Source organism: Pongo pygmaeus, chromosome 17, assembly GCF_028885625.2.
Source record: "Pongo pygmaeus isolate AG05252 chromosome 17, NHGRI_mPonPyg2-v2.0_pri, whole genome shotgun sequence".
NCBI lineage: Eukaryota > Metazoa > Chordata > Mammalia > Primates > Hominidae > Pongo > Pongo pygmaeus.
This window is the reverse complement of record NC_072390.2, coordinates 17,745,646-17,757,972: the sequence shown is the minus strand read 5'-3', so window position 1 is coordinate 17,757,972 and position 12,327 is coordinate 17,745,646.

The following is a 12,327-nucleotide window of genomic DNA, read 5'->3' as shown; positions in this document are numbered from 1 at the left end:
CAGTCCACTCCACTTCACTTCCTTCCATTCCACTCCAGTGTACTACACTCCATTCCTTTCCATTCCATTCCATTCCATTACTCTTCTCTCCACTCCACTCCATCACATTACATTCAATTATATTTCATTCCACTCCACTCCACTCCTCTCTATTCCATTTCATTCCACTCCCCTGCACTCCACCCCAATCCATTGCACTCCACTCCATTCCACTCCACTCCATGACATTCCATTAAATTCCATTCCATTCCACTCCTCTCCATTCCAGTCCACTCCTCTTCATTCCACTCCACTCCAATCCATTCCAATCCATTCCATTCAACTCTATTCCACACCACTCCACTCCATTCCACTCCACTCCAATCCGTTCCATTCCATTCTATTTCTCTCCACTCTGTTCCACTCCACTAAACTCCATTTCACTCCACTCCACTGTATTCCATTCCATTCCACTTCATTCCGTTAGATTCCACTGTACTCCACTTCACTCCACTCCTTTCCACTCCACTCCACTCCACTCCATTCAATTCCATTCCACTACCCTGCACTCCACTCCACTCCATTCCATTCCATTATATTCCAGTCCTATCTATTCCACTCCTCTCCTCTCCTTTCCACTCCAGTCCATGGCATTCCATTAAACTCTTTTCCACTCCACTGCAATCCATTCCACTCCACTCCCATCCGTTCCATTCCATTCCATTTTACTCCACCCTATTCCACTCCACTCCATTCCATTCCACTCCACTCCGCTCCATGCCATTCAATTCCCATGCATTCCATTGCATTCCACTCTACTCAACCCCACCCCACTCCATTCCACTCCACTCCATTCCATTCCATTCCATTCAACTCTATTCCACTCCACTCCACTCTATTCCAGTCCATTCCACTCCGTTCCATTCCATTCCATGTCACTCCACCCCACTGCACTCCACTCCACTCCATTCCATTCCAGTCCACTCCATTCCATTCCACTCCATTCCATTCCACTGCACTGCACTCCACTCCACTGCATTTCACTCCGCTCTATTCCTTTCCGTTCACTTTCACTCCACTCCAATCCATTCCACTCCGTTCCACTTCACTCCACTCCATTCCATTCCATTTCATTTCTTTCAACTCCATTCCACTCCACTTCATTCCACTCCATTCCAGTCCATTCCACTCCTTTTCAGTCCACAATACTCCACTCCATTCCATTCCATTACACTGCACTCCACTTCATTCGTTTCCAATCCATTCCACTCCACTCCATTCCATTCCATTCAACTCCCCTCCACTCCACTCCATTCCTTTTTAGTTCCACTCCTTTCCATTTCACTCCCTTTCACTCCACTCCGTTCCACTCCATTGCATTCCTTTCCACTCCACTCCACTCCTTTCCACTCCAATCCATTCCACTCCTCTGCACTCCATTCCATTCCATTCCACTCCACTCCACTCTTTTCCAATCCAATCCATTCCACTCCTTTCCACTCCAATCCATTCCACTCCTTTGCACTCCATTGCATTCCATTCCACTCCATTCCACTCTTTTCCACTCCAATCCATTCCACTCCTCTGCACTCCATTCCATTCCATTCCATTCCACTCTACTCCACTCCATTCCAATCCATTACACCCCATTCCCCTCCAGTAAACTCCATTCCATTCCATTCCATTCCATTGCATTCCAATCCTTTCCACTTCATTCAACTCCATTCCAGTCCAGTCCACTTCACTCCATTCCATTCCACTCCATTCCATTCCATTCCCCTCCATTCCACTCCATTCCATTCCACTCCCCTCCATTCCAGTCCAATCCACTCCATTCCACTCCACTCCATTCCACTACATTCCATTCCACTCCACTCCATTACATTCCACTTAATTTCGTTCCATTCCATTCCATTCCACTGCACTCCACTCCATCCAATCCACTCCACTCAATTCCACTGCATTCCATTCCACTACATTCCACTCCATTCCATTCCACTGCACTACACTGCATTCCACTCCACTTCATTCCACTCCACTTTGCTCCATTCCATTCCATTCCACTGCACTCCACTCCATTCCATTCAATTCCACTGTAGTCCATTCCACTTGACTCCACTTCGTTTCATTCCATTCCACTCCACTCTTCTGCATTCCAATTCATTCCACTCCATTCCACTCCACTCCACTCCATTTCATTCCATTCCATTCCATTCCTCTCCATTCCTTTCCATTCCACTCTACTCCATTCCACTCCACTCCATTCCACTCCAATCCATTCCATTCCTTTCCATGTCACTCTGTAACTTTCCATTCCACACCATTCCAGTCCAGTCCACTCCATTCCTCTCCACTCCACTCCTCTGCACTCAACTTCTTTCCATTCCTCTCCAATCATTTCCAATCTACTCCACTCCATTCCATTCCATTCTTTTCCACTACACTCCACTCCACTCTACTACATTTCACTCCAATCCACTCCATTCCATTCCACTCAATTCCACTCCACTCCATTCCATTCCATTCCTCTCCGTTCCACTCCACTCCATTCCATGCCATTCCTCTCCTCTCCACTCCACTCCATTCCATTCCAATCCAATCCACTCCATTCCTTTCCACTACATTTCATTCCATTCCATTCCACTACATTCCATTCCACTCCACTCCACTCCATTCCATTACAATACACTCCACTAATTTAACTCCTTTCCACTCCACTCCTCTCCACCAAACTCCATTCAATTCCAGTCTACTCTGTTTCATTCCATTCCATTCCACTCCACTACACTCCTCTGAACTCTGTTCCATTTAATTCCTGTCTATTCCATTCCATTCCATTCCACTCCACTCCATTGCATTCCAGTCCACTTCATCCCATGCCATTCCACTCCACTCCACTCCATTCCACTCCATTCCATTCCATTCCACTCTGGTCAATTCCATTCCACTCCATTCCACTGCACTCCACTCCACTACACTTCTTTCCATTCCATTCTTTTCCATTCCATTACACTTCATTCCACTCCGCCCCATTCCAGTCCATTCCTCTTCATTCCTATCCATTCTGGTCCACTCCACTGCAATCCACTCCATTCCATTCCACTGTGCTGCACTCCACTCCATTCCATTTCAATCCCTTCCAATCCACTCCATTCCATTCCATTCCACTACCCTTCATTCCTCTCCACTCTACTGCACTCCACTCCATTCCACTCAAATCCATTCCTCTCTACTCCATTCCTTTCCACTCCATTCCTCTCCACTCCATTCCACTCCACTCCACTGCATTCCATTCCATTCCACTGCACTCCACTCCATTCACTTCCAATCCATTCCACTCCATTCCATTCCATTCCACTCCACTCCACTCTATTCCGTTTAATACCTCTCCTTTCCATTCCACTCCATTCCACTCCACTATACTCCATTCCAGTCTGCTACATTCCTTTCCATTCCACTCCAATCCATTCCATTCCACTCCACTCCATTCCATTCCATTCCACTCCACTATACTCCCCTACACTCCACCACACTCCACTCCACTCCAGTCCTTTCCATTCCACTCCCCTGCACTCCAATCCACTCCATTCCACTCCACTCACTTCCACTCCATCCATTCCATTTCATTGCTTTCCATTCCAGTCCACTCCTCTCCATTCCACTCCACATCATTCCATTCCACTCCACTGCGCTCCATTCCTTTCCATTACATTTAACTCTATTCCACTCCACTGCACTCCATTCCACTCTGCTACATTCCTTTCCATTCCACTCCAATCCATTCCATTCCACTCCACTCCATTCCATTCCATTCCACTCCTCTCGACACCAGTCCACTCCATTCCACTCCACTCCACTCCATTCCATTCCATTCCACTCCCCTGCCCTCCAATCCACTCCATTCCACTCCACTCAATTCCACTTCTATGCATTCCATTTCATTCCTTTCCATTCCAGTCCACTCCTCTCCATTCCACTCCATGTCACTCCATTCCACTCTACTGCCCTCCATTCCTTTCCATTCCATTCAACTCTATCCCACTCCACTCCACTCCACTCCGTTCCATTCCATTCCATTCCGTTCCACGCCATTCCAGTCCATTCCATTCCATTCTACTCAATTCCACTCCATTCTACTCCACTCAACTCCATTCCACTCCAATCAACATCATTCGACTCCATTCCATTCCATTGCACTGTATGCAATCCAGTTCTCTCCATTCCACTGCAGTCCACTCCATTTCATTCCATTCAACTCCATTCCACTCCACTCCACTCCATTAATCTCCATTCCTCTCCATTCCATTCCATTCCACTACACTCTAATCCACTCCACTCCACTCAATTCCACTCCATGCCATTCCACTCTACTCCACTCAATTCCATTCCATTCCATTTCATTCCACTCCACTCCACTCCAATCCAGTTCACTCCACTCCATTCCACTCCAATCCTATCCACTCCTCTCTACTCTACTGCATTCCATTGCACTCCACTCCATTCCATTCCACTCAACTCCATTCCATTCCATTCCATTCCACTGCACTGCACTCCACTCCACTCCATTCCATTCCATTCAACTCCATTCTGGCCCACTCCATTCCATTCCATTCCACTCCACTCCTTTCCATTTCACTGTAAACCATTCCATGCCATTCCATTATACTCCACTCCATTCCTCTCCACTCCATGCAAGTCCACTGCATTCCACCCTACTGCATTCTATCCCAATCCATTCCGTCACGCTCCACTGTATTCCACTCCAATCCACTCCACTCCATTTCATTCCACTTCACTCCAATACACTCCTGTACACCCCATTTCACTCAACTCCATTCCATTTCACTCCATTCCATTCCAATCTTCTACACTCCATTCGAGTCCATTTCACTCCATTACATTCCATACCATTCCACTCCATTCCAGTCCATTGCTCCCGATTCCTCTCCATTCCATTCCATTCCATTGCACTCCACTCCATTCCATTCCATTCCACTCCACTCCACCACTCCATTCCATTCCGCTCCATTGCATTCCACTCCATTCTACTCCACCCCATTCCATTCTACTCCACCCCATTCCACTCTACTGCATTCCAAACCACTCCATTCCATTCCACTCCACATCACTTAATTCCACTCCTCTACTCTCCACTCCATTCCATTCTATTCCATTTCACTCCACTTCATTCCATTCCTTTCCACTCCACCACTCCATTCCATTGCGTTCCATTGCATTCCGCTCCATTCTTGTCCAGTCTACTCCATTCTATTCCACTCCATTCCACTCCACTGCATTCCAAACCACTCCATTCCAATCCATTCCATTTCATTCCACTCCACACCACTCAATTCCATCCCACTCCTGTTCACTGCATTCCATTTCATTCCATTCCATTCCACTCCATTCTACTCTACGCAATTCCACTCCTCTCCATTCCACTCCACTCCATTCTGTTTCATTCCATTCAACTCCATTCGACTCCACTCCACTCCATTACACTCCACTCCATTCTAATCCACTCCACTCAATTCCAATCCATTCCATTCCAGTCCATTACGTTCCATTCCACTCCACTTCATTCCAGTCCACTCCACTCCATTCCACTCCACTCCAATCCACTCGATTCCACTCAACTACATTTCCTTGCACTCCTCTCCAGTATATTTTACTCAACTCCATTCCATTCCATTCCGTTCCACTTCATTCCACTCCACTGCACTCCATTCCACTCTATTCCATTCCACTCCATTCCACTCCACTCCATTCCTTTCTATTCCACTCCACTACATTGCATTTCACTCTAAACCATTCCATGCCATTCCATTCCACTCCACTCCATTACTATCCACTCCATTCCACTCCACTCCATTCCATTCCACTCCATTCCTTTCCAATCAACTACACTCCATTCCAGTCCATTCCACTCCATTCCATTCCATTCCATTCCACTCAGTTCCTCTACACTCCATTCCACTCCACTCCATTCCATTCCATTCCATTCCATTGCAATCCACTCCACTCCATTCCAGTCCATTCCAGTCCATTCTATTCCATTCCATTCCACTCCATTGCAATCCATTCCACTCCTTTCCTCTCCATTCCAGTCCATTCCATTCCTTTCCATTCCACTGCACTCCATTCCATTCCACTCTATTCCACTCCACCACTCCATTCCATTCCTCTCCATTGCATTCCACTGCATTCTGCTCCACTCCACTCCATTCAACTCCACTCCATTCCATTCCGTTCCATTCCACTCCACTGAACTCCATTCCTCACACTCCATTCCACACCACTCCATTCCATACCACTCCATTACTTTCAATTCCATTCCAGTCCATTCTTCTCCATTCCACTACACACCACTCCATTCCATTTCACTCCACTCCACTCCATTCCACTGCACTCCACTGCAATCCACTCCATTCCACTCCATTCCTCTCCTCTCCAATCCGTTCCATTCCATTCCATTCCATTCCACGCCATTACATTACATTGCACTTTACTCCATTCAATTCCACTCCATTCCACTCCACTGCATTCTATTCCTATCCATTCCATGACCCTCCACTAAACTCCACTACACTCGATTTCATTCCACTTCACTCAAATCCACTCCACTCTACTCCATTCCACTCCACTCCATTCCTCTCCATTCCTTTCCAATCCACTCCACTCCATTCCAGTCCATTCTACTCCATTCCTCTCCACTCCACTCTATTCCATTTCATTCCATTCCATTCCGTTCCACTCCATTCCATTCCATTTCATTCCATTCCATTCTGTTCCACTCCATTCCATTCCACTCCACTCTACGCAATTCTGCTCCTCTCCATTTCACTCCATTCCACTCCACTCCATTCCATTTCACTCTAAACCATTCCATGCCATTCCATTCCACTCCACTCCATTCCTCTCCACTCCATTCCTATCCACTCCATTCCACCCCAATCCATTCTATACCAATTCATTCCATTACGCTCCACTAAATTCCACTCCACTCCACTCCACTCCACTCCATTCCACTCCACTCCATTCCATTCCTCTCAATTCCATTCCAATCCTCTACATTCCTTTCCGGTCCATTCCCATTCCTTCCATTCCATGTCATTCCACTCCATTCCATCCATTCCTCTCGATTCCTCTCCATTCCGCTCCATTCCATTCCGTTCCATTGCACTCCATTCCATTCCCTTCCATTCCACTCCAGTCCACTCCACCACGCCATTCCATTCCGCTCCATGGCATTCCACTCCATTCTACTCCACTCCACTCCATTCTACTCCACTCCATTCCATTCCATTCCACTCCACTCCAATGAACTCCATTCCATCATTCTCCATTCCACTCCACTCCATTCCATTCCTCTCCCTTCCTTTCCACTCAGTTCCAGTCCATTCCATTTTATTCCACTCCACAGCACTCCATTCCATTCCACGACACTGCAATCTATTCCACTGCACTCCACTCCACTCCACTCCATTCCATTCCACTCTACTCCGTTCCATTCCATTCCACTCCACTCCATTCAACTCCTTTCCACTCAATTCCAGTATTTTCCACTCCAATCAATTCCATTACTTTCTATTTCACTGCAATCGATTACACTCCATTCTATTACAATCCACTCCATTCCGTTCCACTCCACTCCATTACACTCCATTCCATTCCATTCCACTCTATTCCATTCCATTCCATTCCATTCTCTTACACTCCATTCCAGTCCTTTCCACTCCACTCCACTACATTCCATTCCATTCCATTCCATTCCATTCCACTCCATTCCTTTACATTGCACTCCATTCCACTGCATTCCCATCCTTTCTCTCAATTCCCCTCCATTCCACTACATTACTTTACACTCCACTGCATTGCATTCCATTGCATTACACTTTACACCACTCCACGCCATTCCATTCCACTCCATTCCAGTCTACTCCATTGGATTCCAGTCCACTCCAGTCCACTCAACTCCACTCCATTCCATTTCACTCCATTCCATTCCTCTCCATTCCACTCCAGTCCACTCCAATCCATTCCACTCCATTCCATTCGATTCAATTTCATTCCACTCCACTCCACTCCACTCCACTCCCTTCCATTCCACCCACTCCCCTCCACTCCATTCCACTCCACTGCATTCCACTCCACTCCATTCCACTAGATTCCATTCCATTCCATTCCACTCTACTCCATTTCATTCCATTCCATTTAACTCCATTACATTCCTCTCCATTCCTGTCCACTCCACTCCATTCCACTTAACTATAATCCATTCCACTCTATTCACCTCCATTCCACATCGTTCCGTTCCACTCCGTTACACTCCATTCCTTCCGTTGCAGTATATTCCACACCACTCCACTCCATTCCATTCCACTCCGTTATACTCTACTCCGTTCCATTCCTCTCCATTCATCTCCACTCCACTCCATTCCACTGCACTATATAATCCATTCCACTCCATTCCCCTCCATTCCACACCATTCTGTTCCACTCCGTTGCACTGCGTTCCTTCCATTGCATTATACTCCGTACCACTCCACCCCAGTCCATTCCACTCCATTATACTCTACTCCATTCCATTCCACTCCACTCCAGTCCACTCAACTCCATTCCATTCCATTCTCTTCCATTCAATTCCATTCCATTCCACTCCACTCCACTCCATTCCACTCCAATCTATACAGTTCCATTCCACTGCACTCCACTCCACTCCACTCTATTCCATTCCTTTCCACTCACATCAATTCCATTCCACTCCACTCCACTCTACTCCAATTCATTCCATTCCAGTCCATTCCATTCCACTCCTTTCCATTCCTCTCTATTCCACTCCATTCCACTACATTCCATTCCACTCCTCTCCAATACACTCCATTCCATTCTATTTCTCTGCACTCCAATCCATTCCAAACCACTCCATTCCATTCCACTCCACTCCTTTCCAATCCATTCCATTCCATTCCATTCCACTCCATTCCACTCCACTCCAATACATGCCACTCCACTCCATTCCATTACTTTCCACTCCACTCCACTCGACTCCATTCCATTCCATTCCACTCACGTCACCTGCATTCCACTGCACTCCACTCTACTCCACTCCACTTCATTCCACTCCATTCCATTCCATTTCACTCCTTTCCATTCCTCTCCATTCTACTCCACTCCACTTCATTCCATTCCATTCCATTCCATTCCACTCCTTTCCATTCCTCTTCATTCCACTCCATTCCACTCCATTCCTGTCCCCTCCACTCCAATACACTCCATTCAATTTCATTCCGCTTCTCACCAATCTATTCCAATCCACTCCATTCAATTCCAGTCCACTCCTTTCCACTCCATTCCATTCCACTCCACTCCACTCTACTCCATTCCATTCCATTGCATTTCACTCCATTCTACTCCACTCCATTCCACTTCATTCCACTGCATTCCAGTCTAGTCCACTCTCCTTCTCTCCATTCCATTCCATTCCACTGCACTACACTCCATTCCATTCCAATCCAATACACTCCACTCCATTCCATTCCACCCCAGTCCACTCCACTTCCCTTCCTTCCATTCCACTGCAGTCTGCTACACTCCATTCCTTTCTATTCCATTCCATTCCATTCCTCTCCTCTCCACTCCACTCCACTCCATCACATTACATTCAATTAAATTTCATTCAATTCCACTCCACTCCACTCCTCTCTATTCCATTTTATTCCACTTCCCTGCACTCCACCCCAATCCATTGCACTCCACTCCATTCCACTCCACTCCATGACATTCCGTTATATTCCATTCCATTCCACTCCTCTCCATTCCGGTCCACTCCACTTCATTCCACACCACTCCACTCCAATCCATTCCATTCCATTCCATTTCACTGAACTCTGTTCCACTCCACTCAACTCCATTCCACTCCACTCCACTGCATTCCATTCCATTCCATTCCATTCCACTGCATTCCGTTAGATTCCACTCTACTCCACTTCACTCCACTCCGTTCCACTCCATTACACTCCACTCCATTCAATTCCATTCCACTCCCCTGCACTCCACTCCACTCCATTCCACTCCACTCCATTCCACTGCACTCCATTCCATTCCATACCATTCCACTCCATTCCATTCCACACCATTCCACTCCATTCCTCTCCATTCCACTTCATTCCATTCCATTCCATTCCAGTCCACTCCATTCAAATACATTCCACTACACTCCACTGCACCACTCCATTCTACTCCACTCCATTCCATTTCATTCCACTCCACTCCGCTGAACTCCATTCCTTCACACTCCATTCCACTCCACTCCATTAAAATCCTCTCCGTTACTTTACATTCCATTCCAATCCATTCCATTCCATTTTACGCCACACCACTCCATTCCATTCCGCTCCACTCTGCTCCATTCCACTGCACTCCTCTCCAATCCACTCAATTCCACTCCACTCCTCTCCTCTCCCATCCATTCTGTTCCATTCCATTCCACGCCATTCCATTCCAGTACCCTCTTCTCCATTCCACCCCAATCCATTCCACTCCACTACATTCCATTCCATTCCTTTACATTCCACTCCTTTCAACTCCACTCCACTCCATTCCATTCCACTCCATTCCAATACACTCCATTCCAATCCATTCCACTCTATTCCACCCCACTCCACTGCATTCCATTCCAATCCATTCCAGTCCACTCCATTCCATTCCAGTCCACTCCACTGCACTCCACTCCATTCCAATTCATTCCACTTCATTGCATTACAATGCATTCGACTCGACTCCACCCCATCTACTCCATTCCATTCCTTTCCATTCAATTCCATTCCATTCCAATGCAGTCCATTCAACTCCAATCCACTCCATTCCAGTGAACTCCACTCCATTCCATTCCATTCCAGTCCATTCCAGTCTGTTTCACTCTATTCCACTGCAGTACACTCCATTCCACTCCATTCCCCTTCATTTCTCTCCATTCCGTTCCACTTCATTCTGCTCCATTCCCTTCCATTCCATTACACTCCACACCACCCCACTCCATTCTATTCTACTCCATTCCATTCTCCTCCATTCCATTCCACTCCACTCCATTCCATTCCATTTCTTTCCACTCAACTCCCCTCCATTCCACTCGATTCCACTCCATTCCATTCCACTCCTCTCTATTCCACTCCATTCTATTCCATTCCTCTCCACTGCACTCCATTCCATTCCTTTGCATCCCATTACATTCCTGTCCATTCCAGTCCATTCTGCTATATTCCACTACACCATATTCCACTCCATTCCCCTCCATACCACTCCATTCCACTCTACTCCAATATATTCCGCTCCACTCCAGTCCACTCCACTCCACTCCATTCCATTTCACTCCGTTCCATTCCTCTCCATTCCACTCCACTCTATTCCACTCCTCTTAACCCCATACCACTCCACTCCTCACCATTCCATTTCATTCCACTCCATTTCATTCCACTTCATTCCATTCCATTCAACTCTACTCCTTTCCACTCCTCTCCATTAGACTCCACTCCATTCCATTCATTCCATTCTACTCAATTCCTCTCCTCTCCATTAGTCTCCACGCCATTCCATTCCATTCCACTTCATTCCACTCCATTCCACTCCACTCCACTCCATTCCATTCTATTCCACTGCACTTCATTCCACTCCCTCCACTCCATTCCACTCCACTCCATTCATTTCATTCCATTCAACTCCATTCCACTCCACTCCACTCTATTCCTTTCCAGTCCACTCCACTCCAATAAACTCCACTCCCCTCAACTCCATTCCATTCCACTCCAATCCATTCCATTCAAATCAACTCCATTCCATTCCATTCCATTCCACTGCCCTCCACTCCACTCCACTCCAGTCCACTCCATTCCATTCCACTCCATTCCTCTCCACTACATTACACTGCAGTCACTGCACTCCATTGCATTCACTCTACACCATTCCATGCCATTCCATTCCACTCCATACCAGTACACTCCTCTCCATTCCAATCCAATCCATTCTATTCCAATCTATTCCATGACACGCCACTAAACTCCACTCCACTCCACTCCATTTCATTCCACTCCATTCCATTCCACTCCAATCCACTCCATTGCAATCCTTTCCACTCCACTCCACGCAACTCCACTCCATTCCATTCCACCACATTGCAGTCCACTCCATTCCATTCCATTCCACTGTACTCCACTCCTTTCCACTGCATTCTGCTCCACTGCATTCCACTGCATTCTACTCCCATCCACTCCATTCTATTCCACTCCATTCATTTTCATTCTATTGAATTCCATAACATTCCAGTCCATTCCACTCCACTCCACTCCATTC